Source organism: Neophocaena asiaeorientalis, unplaced genomic scaffold, assembly GCF_003031525.2.
Source record: "Neophocaena asiaeorientalis asiaeorientalis breed wild unplaced genomic scaffold, Neophocaena_asiaeorientalis_V1.1 scaffold327, whole genome shotgun sequence".
Lineage (NCBI taxonomy): Eukaryota > Metazoa > Chordata > Mammalia > Artiodactyla > Phocoenidae > Neophocaena > Neophocaena asiaeorientalis.
In genome coordinates this window covers 2,963,813-2,980,467 of record NW_020174560.1, presented here as the reverse complement: position 1 = coordinate 2,980,467, position 16,655 = coordinate 2,963,813, and the positions used below count along the sequence as shown (strand labels likewise).

At 42.8% G+C, this 16,655-nt stretch overlaps 1 pseudogene; it reads left to right on the top strand.

Annotated features, from left to right (window-relative positions):
* Positions 1–704: 704 nt before the first annotated feature.
* LOC112408033 (regulatory factor X-associated protein-like) lies at positions 705–16,011 on the top strand (annotated as a pseudogene).
* Positions 16,012–16,655: the final 644 nt, after the last annotated feature.

Below are 16,655 nucleotides of genomic sequence, written 5' to 3'. Positions count from 1 at the left end.
TATACAAATACTGAATATATTGTACTCCTGAGACTTAACGTTATATGTCAATTATACCTCAGTTTAAAAAAAAAGATAGCTACTAAACATTGACTAGACCACAGGAAAGTGTTGACCTCAGGGTGTCTTTTCTTCAGATTATAATCAGCTTATTAGTCACCTTTTTCCTCTATGGTGGTGGTTTTCAAACTATGAATAGCAGTCTACTAGAAGAGTCATGGTATTGATTTAGGGGGTCATGACCTGCATTTTGAAAAATGAAATAGAATAGAAAAATAGTACACCACATTTAGTAAATTTCAGTTTGCTTTATGAAAGACGTAATTTACATATAGCCAGATGCCATATCCAGGTGTCCTGGATCACCATGTAAAATGTAAATGTATTTCTTACTGCTCGAAAACAGGCATAATTTTCGGTTGTGGAAACTCTAAACAATACCGTTTATTCTAGGAGTGACAGAGAAGAGGAGAGGTGAAAACATAGGTGCTAGGCAAAAAGCCCATGGCAGGGACTGAATGTGCCTCGCTGCTCCTGGACTGGTGGTCCAGAAGCACAGTTCTTGATGCCAGCCAGTATTATTCTAGGATTATTCTCTGGGCTCACAGCAGTGACTCATCTAACTCCTCTCAACTCAAAATTGAATAACTTGCCAAAGACCACCCAACCAGAAGAGGGAGAGTCTAGTGTCATTTCAGAGCAGGATGGTGGCTGTCCCTAAAGAGGCTCTGTCTTGGTCTGAGTGTAAGCAGCATCAGCATCTTGGTCTGAGTGTAAGCAGCACATTTCCCCCTGCTGCCTTTATCCTTGGGAGCTCATGTGAACCTTCTGGCTAATTACCTTTCTGGCCCCATGGCCCAGTTTTGTCCATCTTCAGGTTGTCTCCTCACCATTAAGTTCTTTTTTCTTTTTTTTTTAATCAAGTGTTTATTGTTTTGGTTTGGATTAAAAATTTTTTTAAAAAAACAGCTTTCTTGAGTTATAACTGATATACCAAACTCTGCACATATTTATTCAATTTGATAAATGCACACAGTTGTGAAACCATCACCACAATCAAGGTAATAAATATCTGTCACCTCCGAAAGTTTCCATACACTTCTTTTTTGTTTTTGTTTTGTTTTGTACCCTCTTAACAAAAATTTTAAGTGCACAATACAGTATTTTTAACTATATTGACAGCAGATCTCTAGAATGCATCCATCTCGCATAACAAACTTTATACCCATTGAACAAGAGCTCCCCATTTCCGCTAGCTCCAGTCTCTGGAAACCACCATTCTCTGCTTCTATGGGTTTGATTTTTCTAGATACCTTATGTAAGTGCAGTCATGCAGTATTTGTCCCTCTGTGACTGGTTTATTTCACTTAGCATAATGCCCTTTGGTTCATCTATGTTGTCACATAGGCAGGACTTCCTTTTTTAAGGCTGAATAATACTCCATGGTATGTATTACCACATAATACATACCATGGATGGACACTTAGGTTGTTTCCACATCTTAGCTATTGTAAATAATGCTGCAGTGACCGTGGTCACTGTTAAGTTCTAAACTGTTTTAGCTCTCAGCTGTTCAACTCTATATGGAAAGACTCTGACCCTGACTTGGTCCAATTTCACACTGGGTCTTTTTCCTCTTCTTGTGAAACCTTCAAGCTCTCCAGTTCAACTCGCATCACTGATATGATTGGTCTCCTCTTTGCTGTCCTCATGTTGGACACTGTGATGGTAACTTCATCACCTGTTAACTATTTTGTAAGCTACTTCCAAACCTGAACCGGTTGGGTCATTCACTCCCTAGTCCTTTAACTGTTCTGAAGGGATGACGTCACGAAAACTCTTTGCACTGGTGAAAGAACTAGCCTGCTGGAGATGTAGGTACTATTTGAGTCCAATTTTCTTTCTTTTTTTAAAAATTTTTTTTAAAAATTATTTTATTTTACTTTTTTTAAAAAAAAATTTATTTATTTATTTTTGGCTGTGTTGGGTCTTCGTTTCTGTGCGAGGGCTTTCTCTAGTTGCAGCAAGTGGGGGCCACTCTTCATCGCGGTGCGCGAGCCTCTCACTGTCGCGGCCTCTCTTGTTGCGGAGCACAGGCTGCAGACGCGCAGGCTCAGTAGTTGTGGCTCACGGGCCTAGTTGCTCCGCGGCATGTGGGATCTTCCCAGACCAGAGCTCGAACCCGTATCCCTTGCATTGGCAGGCAGACTCTCAACCACTGCGCCATCAGGGAAGCCCTTGAGTCTAATTTTCAATTCTTTATTTATATCTAAAAGCAGCTGTTCCAAACTTTCTCCTTCAAACCGCATCCCCGCCCCCCCTTCATGTCAAATAGACAGCTCTTGCTGTTGACAAAGATGAGGAGGGTGGTTGGTCGTGCCCCTCTCCTTGCTCTCTTCCCTTCACAGCAGTGACTGTTCTGATTTGGTTTTCTTCCCTGGTGACTGATCTCAGCGCTTGCTTGCAAGGCCAGCTGTATCAGCCTCGATCCAATCAGGAGAGAGAGAGACCACACGGTAATTCAACCAGAGAACTACTAACTATAGCAGGGGCTGGAGTCATATATGAGGGGCAGCCACAATCCCTAGGGCTGAGATAGAGCCCCCAAGGAAGAGTCTGCAATACCCTCACCCCTTGAGTTGTGATCAGACCTTGTTGGGAGGGTTGCTGGATATCTGCCATCTTTCAAATCCTGACACATTTAATTATGCAGTAATTTAAAATTACACTTATTAATACTGCCAAGCACCTCATCTCATCAGAAAAGTCTTTAAGTAGTGGGAAGCTATCAGCTCACTATAGCAGATAGGAGTTTTCCAAAATTCTAATTTTTGCTTGAAAGCTCAAATTTTTTCATCGGCAACTAACACTGTCAGTTGTTCTTGAAGTGAGAGGCTCACTTCATTCATTGTCAAGACAATGTCTGCCAATACCCATGTCAGAATGACCACTGATTTTCTGTCTGTACTTATTTCAAGTAACACTGGTGTTCCCTGAAAAATGGGGCAGTCCAGCTCACAATGGGACCAGTGGCACGAGTGGTTTTCCTTGAGACAACTGCCGTACTGCGGTACGCTGTGGAAACTGTGCCTTTAAGGGTCACGACTTAATAACAATTGTCTCTGCTCCATCAGGGACATTCTTAAGCGCAACTGGCTTTTTTCTTCTTTCCTACTGCGAGTGAGGCCAAGGACACCACTGACTAGGTGGGTGCTCAAGTGCAGCAGTTTGCTGCTTTTGCCCCGTCATTGCAAACATCAAGATGTGAAAAGACAAATGATGTCTTAGGAGTTTTGACCTCACAGACCCCCGCCAAAAGCACCTAGAGGACCTGCAGGGGTCCACAGACTACATCTGGAGAACTGCTGTCATAGTGGAAAGAAAACGGGTTTTGAAATCCGAGTTGGGTCCTCATCTGAGCTGGGTGACAAAGGGTGAGTGTCTTCATATGTAGAATGAGACTAACCCACCCTTAGATTTATAATGAAGTGTTAAAGTAATGCTTGAAAATGTTACATTCAGAAAGTATTGGTCTACTCTTAAGACTTTAGTAAGACTCAAAAGAAGCTAATTAATCAACTCTGGCGAATTCCCTGGCGGTCCAGAGGTTAGAGCTCCTTGCTCTTACTGCCGAGGGCCTGGGTTCGATCCCTGGTCAGGGAACTTAAATCCCACAAGCCGTGTGGAGTGGCCAAATAATAATAATAATAATAATAAACTCCAACTCTGGGACTTCCTTGGCGGTCCAGTGGTTAAGACTCTGTGCTTGTTCTGCAGGGGGAACGGGTTCTCTCCCTGGTCAGGGAACCAAGATCCTCCATGCCACGCAGCGCGGCCCCAGAAAATAAATAAATAAAAATGAAGTAAACTCCAACTTAAACTTCAGAAAGGAAAGTCACTACTGAGTATTAGCATTGGATATTCTTTATGGTGGATTCATTTCACTTGATAGGACCTTAGGCAAGTCACATAATGGAAACATAAATGATAACTAATGTCTCATCAAGCGCTTACTATGTGCCAGGGCCTGTGCTGAATGCTTTACATGCGTTATTATCTCAGTCCTCACCACACTCCTATTGGCACATATTGTGAGGAGGAAAATCGAGGCAAATATAAAATGAGGAAATTATATTTCCTCATATATTATATTTTTATATTTCCAAATATAAAAATGAGGAAAATATATCAAGTTATATTTAGGTATCCTGTTTTAAGATGTTCATTCTAAAGATCCACTGCCTAAATGAGAGTGGGGTTACAGTGAGCACCCAGCTCTTTAAACAGTCCAGGCACCCCCATGGGAATGGGTCAGCCAAGAGAATATCATCTTTTCCGTGTCCCAGTGGACTCATGGGAGAAATAAAGCTCCGGTCTGAACTGTGAGTCTTTTTTTTTTTTTTTTTTTGCGGTACGCGGGCCTCTCACTGTTGTGGCCTCTCCCGTTGCGGAGCACAGGCTCCGGACGCGCAGGCTCAGCAGCCATGGCTCACGGGCCCAGCCGCTCCACGGCATGTGGAAATCTTCCCGGACCGGGGCACGAACCCGTGTCCCCTGCATCGGCAGTTGGACTCTCAACCACTGCGCCACCAGGGAAGCCCTGAACTGTGAGTCTTCACTGGAATCTAAGCATACAATCTTCGGTCATTGTAGGGTCACAAAATGTTAAAGCCAGAAGCCACTTTTGGAATAATGAAGCCCAACCTCCATTTTACCCTGAAACGGCAGACTCAGCATAGGTGAAATAACAGATATGCTTGTGGTTAGAACATGGGTGCTGGAGTCTGATGAACCAGGTACTGTTCTGCCTTATACTCTTCTTAGTAGTTTTTTCATAAGACAAGTTATCTAACCTCTCCGAGCCTCGATTTTCCTCCTCACAATATCTGCCAATAGGAGTGTGGTGAGGACTGAGATAATAACGCATGTAAAGCATTTAGCACAGGCCCTGGCACATAGTAAGCGCTTGATGAGACATTAGTTATCATTTATGTTTCCGTTATGTGACTTGCCTAAGGTCCTGCTCCAAATTTTTGGTAGCACTTGAACCCCCTTATTTTTCATTTATTTTCGCCTGTTAGAAATAAGTTGTGTCATATTTCATATCATATTTGTCATGTTTAGATTTTCTCTAATTTCCTCTTGCAGGTAGGAGGAAGTCAGTCGTCTAATTCTCATCAGTGATGCTTTTTAGAATAGGAGGCTTGGAGATTTCTGCACATCCACCCATTATCTCCAAACTGTTGTGTCTTATTCTAATGTTTGAGTGGGCTCTAGCCACTTAGAACACATGATCTCCACTTTCAAAGTGGTTATATTGAGAAAACAACTCAGGTGGTTTTTTGTTTTGTTTTGTTTTGTTCCAGTTAACAGAGAAGTCATTCGGAGATGAACCAGTGAGAGATTATGGGAACATAAGTATGATGAAACCGCAGAAAAAATGCATTTGGGGTATAAGGGGATTGGCAGTTTGCTCTGCAGGACACACAGGCTGGTAAATTTGTTAACCTTGCAGTAATGCTACCCCACGTGTTAAGTGACTGGATTGGGGCAGGGTTTGGGGAGGGTTTTACTATATGAAATGTGGCTATAAGGTAATGTCCGAATTTTTTTCTTTTAAAAAACAAACCCATCATAACAGAGTCCAAAGGCATTGGTTGTGTTGGTTACACATCTCAGCCAGCAAGTTTCCACTGAACCAGGTCGGTTTCGCTGAGATACAGCCTCAGGGTCAATGGCACAGACCACTCTCTTGGCTCCTGGGTTTCAAACACTAAGGGAAAGGGTTCAGTAGGCTGAGTCAAGACCTTGCTGCTCTGTGGGTCCGTGCATCAGCAGCGGCCCCTTCCTGGGAGCTGATTAGGAATGCAGGGTCTCCGCCCACCCCAGACCTGCTGTGTCGGAAGTTGCATTAACCAAAGCCCAACCAAACAGGGGACGCGTGCACAGGAAGATCTGCCAAGTACTGAGGCAGAGGAGGACACAGGCGGAACGCTGGCACTGCCCTGCCCATCAGACTACTCAAAGGGACTTCTGCTTGACTACACCTGCTCTCTGCTGTGAAGCCTTCTCTTGGGGGCTGACCTGGCAAACCTGAGATTCTCTTTCATTGCAGAGGAAAAAGGGAGTGATGCAGCTACTACAACTGGGGGCTAGCTCAGGGCTTTCAGAGGCTGAATGTTTTATTTGGGCCAGGACTGATACATTCAATGAGTGCTGTGAGCAGTGCTTTGTGACCTTTCTTACACAGGGGCTCACATAGAGAATTATATTGGTAGGGCATTCTGGGAGAAGAAAATGATGCTTTTAGTGGCCAGAGGTGACCACCCATGGGTTCTGGCTGGCCCAAAGCTGTGGGGATCCAAGTCTTGGCACACAGGGTGCCATGAGCCCTTTGGGCACCTCACACATTTGGACACTGTTTCATGACACAGCAGTTCATTCAGGAGCAGGAAGTGGACCCAGCATGGCCTGAGCAGCTCCGAGCAGCCCTACCACCATGCTGGCCCAGTCATCCTCATAGCCTAGGAGGGGCCCCAGACTAAGACCCACGACTGGAGGTGAGAAGATCGTGACAGGGAAGTGTGGAGAATAGAGGTGATGACGATAGCTCTGGGCCCGATGTTTTTCTAAGCACTTTACATGTGTTAATTCATTTACATGAGATAGGAACTGTTAGCATTTCCTTTCTACAGAAGAGCAAACTGAGGCACAGAGGTTAAGTCCCTTGCCTGTGATCACACAGCTAGCAGATGAGGGAGCCGGGGTCCAGATCTAGGTTGTCCGCTCCAGGGTCTGTCCTCTTAACCACTAAGCTCTACCACCTCCCCAGCAGTAGAAGATTCCAGGGAAGACATAGATGCAGTATTAAGTGAAAATGCAAATTGTAGCACATAATATATTTATAGAGTATATTTCTCATTTGCATTAGAAAAGAGGTTCCTGATACAGGATATGGATAAAAATATTCTGGAAGGACTTCTGTGAAACTTAATAGTGGTCACCTCTGCACAGAGGGACTGATGGACGGGGGCTTTTCACTGTTTTAATCCTTCCTCTCTGTAAATGTATTGCCACAAGCATGCCATACCTGTATAATTTTGTAGTAGGTTTTAAAGGGATATGGTATCAGTAGGAATGTTACTTAGGAAAACATCAGAAAGTAGAACTACTGGGCAACAGGAAGGACAGAAGTTGTAGGGTTGGGGTGCGCGTGGGGAGAGAAGATGCAGAAGCAGCTTGGTGATACAGGTCCTGATGGATTTCCAATATGGACTGAGAAATGTACAGCAAACCTTGACCATCATAGACGTTTCTGTCTTCCTGAGGCTCCACAGTTACCCCAGGCGACGGCGGAAAGAATAAGGGATCTGCAATTGTCCAAAAGCATAACCCTCTGTGGGGGCGGAGAGCCTGGGGGACACCAAGGAAATGTGACCCAGGGCCTCAATCACGGTGTCTCCGCGGACATCCAGACCCGGCAGTGGCCAGTTGCCAGCAGCTGATGGGGTGTGGCCAAACGTGCAGGGTCCCACCTCCCCATCACGTGGTTAAGTAGCTGAGCAAGAAGAAACAAACAAACAAAATTCCACTGTTAGGAGCTGAGCAAAATGTTTGGAGCTAAATCTCTTAAGAATGAGCTCTTGCAAAATCATTAGGTAAAAAAAGCCAAGCACCATTGAGTTCCAGAATGTGTTTTTGGCCTCTTAATAGATAATTAGAATGAGCTGCTCTGTGTGCAACATGAATAAGGGTCTTGCTGCTTTTTTTTTTTTAATTCTTTATGATAATAACCAGTGAAATATTTTTAGTTTTTTCTTTTTTCCCTTCCATATAAATCCAAATGTATGATGTGTCATGCATGGTCATATTAAGATTTTCAACAACAATATAGAAATAGAAGAAATATAGGTAACATGCTCCCCCTTCCCATTTTTTAAAACAAATGCTGTCTTATAAAACCCTTGGATTTCCAAACACTTATTGCATTAAAGCTGCCAGTCTGCCAACCCTCTTTGGATCTCCTTCTGGGCAACAATCTAGAGAAAGCTAGTCAAATAATTACAGTAATGACAGTGATAAAAATATGGCTAATCTTCTATTTTGAATTCCAGATTTAATTTTTGGAAACAGCCAAGTTTGGTGGACAAGGTGGAGGTACCATCTTTGTTTCCAAATGAGGTACAACTATAATATAATGTCCCTGATTTTACTGTGTGGGTTTGAAGGACAGCCACAAACACAGTTTTAAATACCTTGGTAACACTGGAGATCCAAGGACCTCAGATGAAAAACTCCAACTTTAGAGAATTTCTTTTGGCTCATTTAACTGAAGGAGTATACTAACGCTCTGATCATACCCTCAAGGTGGCTTTTCGCAGGTCGCACACCCTCAGAGGCCATGGCGATTTAAACTACTGAGGGCTCCCTGGCAGACAGGAGCTAAGAACAATAGATCAGCAGAGTTGGAGCCCTGCTTTCCACTCACAATACTGCATCTGAGCAATGATCTGGCTTCTAGGATGGAAGAGAATGGATGTGACGTTGCACTCCAGCTGACCTTTATCAGTTATTGAGTTCTTGCTGTTTTAAGTGCCTTACATACCTTCACTCATTTGATCCTCACAGAAACCCTAAGTCAAGTTGCCTCCCTTTTATGGCTAGCACACGGAGGCACCAAGAAGCCAAGTAATTTGTCCAGAAGACACCAGAATAAACGGCAGATTTGGGATTTGACACCAGCTATTCTGAGCTCCAGAGTTGGTGTTGGTGTCTCTGACCGCTGTGCTGTACCAGCAAGAATCTTAAGCCGCTTAAGTGTGTATTTCGGAATCTTATAATGTAGGTTGTTGGGTTTTTTTTGTTTGTTTGTTTTTGTTTGTTTTTAACAGATGTCTCATATAAAAGTCATAGGAACTTGGACAAGTCACTTAACAGCTCCAAAGAAACGGGGAGCTGAAGAAACAGGGAGAACGCAAAGTCAGAGTTGTGAGGGTTCCTAAAAAATTGATACAAAGCTCCTGGTACATAAGAGGCATACCTGGCCATTTCCTATAGAAGAAGGGTAAACTATAGAAAATACTGTTCACTTACTACTTCCTTTTTTTGGGCGGGGGGCACATTATGAGACCATTAGTATGATTCTAATTTAATGTAATAACATTTTGCTTAATGTCATGAACCATCATTCTTCTGTGGAAATAAAGTTGATAAAAATCAACATCTTCCCTATTTCTAACATTAACTCCTTTTTGTTCATATCATTCAACTCATTTTAAAAATTATATAATTTTCTTCTTAAAAACAATATACACATTGTAAAAATTTAGAAAATGCATAAATGATAAAGAAGAAAAATGCCCATAATACATTTACCCACAAATAACTAAACATTTTGATGTATAACCTCTGTCTACACACAAATAAATTTAAATGAAAGGATCAAATTGTATATACTCTTCTGCAAGTTGCTTTGTTCACTTAAAAATATTATCATGGGGCTTCCCTGGTGGCGCAGTGGTTGAGAGTCCGCCTGCTGATGCAGGGGACACGGGTTCATGCCCCGGTCCGGGAAGATCCCACATGCCGTGGAGCGGCTGGGCCTGTGAGCCATGGCCGCTGAGCCTGCGCGTCCGGAGCCTGTGCTCCGCAGCGGGAGAGGCCACAACAGTGAGAGGCCCGCGTACCGCAAATAATAATAATAAAAAAAAGAATGTTATCATGATGTAAGCTATTATATATACAATGGATAAACAACGGGGTCCTACTATATAACACAGGGAACTAATATTCAATAACCTGTGATAAACCATAATGGAAAAGAATATAAAAAAGGAATATATATATATATATATATATATAAACTGAATCACTTTGCTGTATAGCAGAAATTACACAACAGTAATCAACCATACTTCAAGAAAACCAAAAAGGAGAAAAGAAAAAACATTAATATCTAGAAAAATAAAATCAATACAGGCAAATGGCTATTTAACCTACTCCCAAATGATGTTGCTATATAGTGGTTAAAAACTTCACCTAGAATATCACATCATGGCTAGAACAATAGCAACAAAGAAGAATATAAGTAAATATAACAGATGCAAAATGATGGTGTGTCTTTGGTCTTTCTCAAAAGAAAAAAAAAGAGAGATAGGGAAACAAAGAAAAAATATGTTTTCCCCAAATGTTTCATAATTTTTAATAAAACATTTTAGCAAACTGTTTTTCTTAAAATGGAATTAAAGCTAGAATAAAAATACAATCACCTCAAAAACTAAACAAAAAAAAAAGTTATCATGAAAGTATTCCCCCATGTCCTTAAATATTCGCCTGTAGCATCTTTGTGGAGGTTTGTATACTGTCACATCACATGGATGTATCAATTTACTTAAGCAGTCCTTTATTACTAAATGTTTAGGTAGTTTCCAGGTTGCTGTTATTATGAAAAAAAGCCACAATGAATATCATTGGGGATAAAATGCATAGAAATACAACTCATTTTTTTTTTTTTTTTTTTTTGCGCCACCAGGGGGGGGCCCACAACTCATTTTTAAAATTAGTCTAAAGCATACTACTCAGGATGATAAACTCCTGGGCTCTAAAATGCCCATCGTGTTTGTTTGTTGTTAAGCAATTATTTGATGTTTTGAATTCGTAGAACTACTGCTTCCTCTGTGAGTCCAGTTAAAAGAATGGGCTAATGTTCTAAGTATAAATGAACTCTGTCTAGCTTTAGATGGCTTCATAACCCATGTAAACAACACATTCTCCTGGAAATTCCCTAAGTGTGTTACATTTACTTTAGCTGGATTTCCCTCTAGCATTTGTTTAATCCAGCATCATTTTGGCTCCTAATCCATTTTTCAAAATAGACTTTCTTTCTAGAGCAGTTTTAGGGTCACAGCAAAAAACTGTACTGTGGGAGAGTTCCCATCTACCCCTGAGCCCCCACATGCAACATCAGAGACCACAGTGGTACATTTGTTACAACTGATGAACCTACATAGATACATCGTTATCACTCAAAGTCCATAGTTTATGCTAAGGTTCACTTTGGTGTTGTACAGTCTATGGGTTTTACTAAATGCATTTACTAAATGTATTACTAAATGACATGTACCCACCATTATGGTATCACACAGAATAGTTTCATAACCTTAAAAATCCTCTGGAAACCACTAATCCTTTGTAGAGTCTCCATATATTTTGCCTTATCCAAGAAGTCATATAATTGGAATCATACAGTATGTAGCCTTGGCTTCTTTCACTTAGTAATACACATTAACTTTCCTCCATGTCATAACTTGATGGCTTATTTCTTTTTAGCTGAATAATATTCCATAGTCTGGATGTACCAAAGTTTATTTACCCATTCACCTACGGAAGGACACCTTGACTGCTTCCAAGTTGTGGCAATTATGCATAAAGCTGAAATAAATATCTGTGTGTAGGCTTTTGTGTGGGTATAAATTTTCAACTCCTTTGGGTAAATGTCAATGAGCATGACCGCTGAATTGAACGGTAAGACGATGTTTAGCTCTGTAAGAAACTGCTAAACTGTTCCAAAGTAGCTGTACCATTTTTGTATTCCCAGCAACAATGAAGGAGAGTTCCTGTTGGGTGTTGTCAGGCTTCTAGATTTGGGCCCTTCTAATCAATAGAGACTGGTATTTCTTTGCTTTAATTTGCATTTCCCTGGTGACATACCATGTGGAGCACCTTTTCATATGCTTATTTGACATTTGTATATCTTCTTTGGTAAAATGCTTGTTCAGGTCTTTTCCCATATTTTATTTGGGTTGTTTGTTTTCTTATTATTGAGTTTTAAGAGTTCTTTGTATACTTTGAGTAACAGTCTTTTGTCAGCCATGTGTTTTGCCAATATTTTCTCCCATTCTGTGGCTTGTCTCCTTATTCTCTTGATCTTAATCCATTTTTAGGATTAGAAGATAGAGTGGGAAAAAATTGGAATAGGAGACAGGGTGGTGCTGGATTATCCAAATGGTGGGCTAGGCCTAAGCTTAGGGCCCCAGTAGAAAGGAGCATCAAAAACATGAGAAACAGGGACTTCCCTGGTGGTCCAGTGGGTAAGACTCCATGCTCCCAACCCAGGGGACACATAGTCATTGGTTGGGGAACTAGATCCCACATGCATGCCACAGCTAAGAGTTCACATGCCACAACTAAGAGTCCACGTGCCACAACTAAGAAACCCACATGCCGCAACTAAAAGATCCTGCATGCCGCAACGAAGATCCAATGTGCTGCAACTAAGACCTGGTGCAGCCAAAATAAATATTAAAAAAACAAAAACAAAAAACATGAGAAACAAAAGTTCTGAAAGAATCTGATGTCAAAAAAGACAGAATAGGGGACTTCCCTGGTGGTTCTGTGGTAAAGAATCCATCTTCCAACGCAGGACACGTGGATTCGATCCCTGGTCGGGGAACTAAGATCCCACATGCTGCAGGGCAACTAAGCCCGTGCGCCACAACTACTGAGCTCACACTTTTCAATGAGAGAGCCTGTGTGTTGCAATTACAGAGCTCACGTGCCCTGGAGCCCGAGCACCGCAACTAGAGAGAGAAAACCCTCATGCCACAACTAGAGAGAAGCCTGTGGGACACAATGAAGAGCCTGTGCCACAAGAAAGATTCCCACATGCCTCAACAAAGATCCTGCATGCTGCAACTAAGACCCTACGCAGCCAAAACAAGTAAATAAAATAAATAAAGAGAAATTAGAAATGAGAAGATAAATTTTTTTTTTAAAGTAAAAAAAGACATAATAATGTCCACCTCTGCCTATAACAGAGTAATTGGCACAAGATTCCCGCTCATTGAAAAACTATAGAACGGAACGAGATATGTGATGCACCTTTTTTCAAGCAAAAGATGGTTGGTGTAGGGGTATGATACTGGAGAGACGAGAAACATGTTAAGTAAGCCTCACAATCATCGCAGATTTCTTCTGTGGTGCGTGGAGGTGAATCCTAAGTGGAAGGATGGCTTGCTGTGAGCTGAGGGGCAGGGAGTGGGTTACTGGGCTACTAAAGCAGCTGAAAATTGGGGGCAGGTTATTAAAGAAGAGGAAGTTGCACAGGAATTCACCATGGTCCCTGGGTGAGGGCTAGGCTGCACAGGCACAGGGTGAGGTTCTGTGAGGCCTAGCAAAGATGATCTGTTGTGGGCTGAGAGCTTAATGGTGATACTAGAGGTTGTGCTGTTCTGAGCTGTTTTGAGAGGTATTAGTGTCTGGCCAAGCCAGAGTGCAGAGACTTCTATGAGCACTTTGGACTTTCAGGTGAGACTCCAGAAAAGACATAATTTAGGAGTCAGGAATATGTCTTAGTTTAGGGGCTGAGCCCTAAGATTAAAGTCCAAACTGAGGGACTTCCCTGGTGGTGCAGTGGTTAAAAATCCACCTGCCAATGCAGAGGACAGAGGTTCGAGCCCTGGTCAGGGAAGATCCCACATGCCGTGGAGCAACTAAGCCCATGTGCCACAACTAGCGAGCCCACAAGCCACAACTACTGAGCCCACGTGACACAACTACTGAAGACCGCACACCACAACAAAGAGTAGCCCTCACTCTACCCAACTGGAGAAAGCCTGCATGCAGCAACGAAGACCCAATGCAGCCAAAAATAAATTAAAAAATAAAAAATAAAAAAATAAATATATTTTTTTAAAGAAAGGTCCAAACTGAAATAGACCGACTCTAATAAAGAATAAAACCTAGGCTAAAATGGCCAAAAGGATATGCCTGTAATTTAACTACCTACCAGAACAAAAATCAATACCCTTTAAAGGAAGACAATGTAATCCAGACTTCTTAAAATATATCACCCACAATGGGGACTTCCCTGGTGGCGCAGTGGTTAAGAATCCGCCTGCCAATGCAGGGGACATGGGTTCAAGCCCTGGTCCGGGAAGACCCCACATGTCGGGAAGCAACTAAGCCTGTGCATCACAACTACTGAGCCTGTGTGCCACAACTAGTGAAGCCTCTGCACCTAGAGCCCGTGCTCCACAACAAGAGAAGCCACCGCAATGAGAAGGCCGCACACTGCAACGAAGAGTAGTCCCAGCTCGCCACAACTAGAGAAAGCCCGTGCACAGCAACGAAGACCCAACACAGCCAAAAATAAATAAATAAATTTATTAAAAAATAAAGTAAATGTAATAATATAATACTGTTAAAAGATAAACTGAGGCACATTAAACTTTTGAAGAGTTCATTGGAGCAAACATTGATTTGAATCAGGCAGTGCCAAACTGAAACTGGTTAGAGGGCACTCTACTGTCAGGAGCCAAGGGAAAAGGCTTTTACGGAGCAGTCGCAGGAGCAAAGCATGGAAATTATTTAACTGGCTCTAGCTTGAGCAGTTGCATTATCTGGGAAAGTCTAGTTGGCTGTTTGTGATTGGCTGTTCTCAAGTTTTGATTTTTTACCCTTGAGGCATTTATAGAAATTGACTCTGGCTTAGGTTTTGGCTTGCTTACTTTGGGCGCCAAAGCGTTAGAGCCACCCTAGTCTAATGACTTCCTTGTTAATGACTTTCACGATAGTGTGGGGTTTATTATGTATGTCTATGTAAAATACATGACAACAATAGCAAAAGAGGTGGTAAATAAAATTTTAATGTAATAAGATTCTCATATTTTACATATTCATTCATTTAATATATTCATTCCAAATGGACTGTGATGAGTTAAGGATGCAAATTATAATCCCTAGAACCACCACCAGAAATGTAATTGAAAGACGGGATAGTTAGGGAGTTTGGGATTGACATGTACACAATGTTATATTTAAAATGGATAACCGACAAGAACCTACTGTATAGCACAGGGAACTCTGCTCAATATTATGTAACAACCTAAATGGGAAAATAATTTGTAAAAGAATAGATACATGTATATGTATAACTGAATCACTTTGCTGTACACCTGAAACTAACACAACATTGTTAATCAACTATATTCCAGCCCCTTTTCCTCTCGCGGGTCCCGGGTCTTGGTTTGCTAAGTGCACTTGGGCCCGGCAGGTGCTGAAAGGTTGGGGTCGTGGACCCTCGCCAGGTCTCAGCAGCACGGAGGTGCAGGCTGTCGCCGAGGGCGCGGGGCCGGCGCCGCTAGCGGTGCGCTCCGCCCCGGGGCCCCCGCCCCTGACCCCGGCCAGGCCCTGGCTCCAGCCCCCGTCCCGGCTGCGGCCTCACAGTTTACCCTGCTGGTGATGCGCCCCTGTGGCGAGCAGGACGAGGCTGCGGCCGAAATGCGTCCTGCGGCAGGGTCCGGCCCTGGGTGGGCAGCGCCAGGGCTGGCAAGCCCGTTCGGTACCTGTGCGAAGTGGCGGGGGATGGCGAGGAGGAGGCGAGGGAAGATGAGACAGACCTGCTGGCCACTTTGGACCCCGGGGGGAGGCGAGAGCACGGCTAGTTTGGAGGATCTGGAGGACGAAGAGACCCACTCTGGGGGAGAGGGCGGCAGCGCGGGAACCCGGAGCCGGGGCAGCGGCGCGGGCAGCGGCGGGGGCCTCATGAGCAAGACCTGCACCTACGAGGGCTGCAGCGAGACCACGAGCCAGGTGGCCAAGCAGCGCAAGCCGTGGATGTGCAAGAAACACCGCAACAAGATGTACAAGGATAAGCACAAGAAGAAGAAAAAGTGACCAAGCCCTGAACTGCAGTGCGGCCGCCCAGGCTGGCAGCGCGGGAAACGTCAAACTTGAGCAAAGTGCAGATAGTATACTCTCTACATTTAAACAGAGAACAGGATCTTTGGGGGATCAACCTGCAAGACCTACTCTTTCAGAACAAGTGTTAAATCAAAAAAGACTTCTTACTAAGAAGTCCAGAAGTGGTGCAGTTTTCACAGAAACAGCAACAACTATTATATTAGCAAGTTTTGGAGCAAAGACAGCAGCAGTTTCCAGGAACATCAGTGTGAGGGAATTTATCAAGAAGATCTACACGTTTTTTTATCTTATTGTAGTGGGTGGACATATTTTTATACTAAAGATAAATGGGGTAAGATTTGCCAGTAGAAGGTAAACAGTCATTTTCCTGTGACTGTATGTGTGCGTTTGGGGACAATAAGTTTTGCACATGTGCATCTAATCCTTTCAGATCACTGTGGATGTGAAGAAATCAGCTTGTCTTTCCAAAGTAATATTTAATTACAATGTTTTTTTAAACAACGTGTTCCTCTTCAGTCATTGTTACTGAAGGTAATGAAGCAGTTGCTTTCTGTGGGAGTCAGGAAGTTAATAGATTTTAATCTTGGATCTCAGTGATTCTCATTAAGGGGCAGTAGGAAACATATGGGTATGTTTTTGCTTCTCACAGCGACCTTGAAAACTGCTGGTTTTTAGTGAATAGGACAGGAATGCTAAGTGTCTGGAATGGTCCCCCACAACTAAGAATTATGTTACACGCAATGCCAATAATCCTGTTTAGAAACACTGAGAGCTATTTGTGATGATAAAATGTAGTTGGGCACCTAGAATTGGGTTCTTGTAATAACCTTTTCTTTGCAGTCAAGACTGGAGCTGTCAAAGAGGTAAGCATATTTTCTGTGTATAAGGAAAGTGATCACTGTTAAATAGCTGTGAGATTAGGCTGTGCATCTCCTTTCAGAGATATGCTGGTA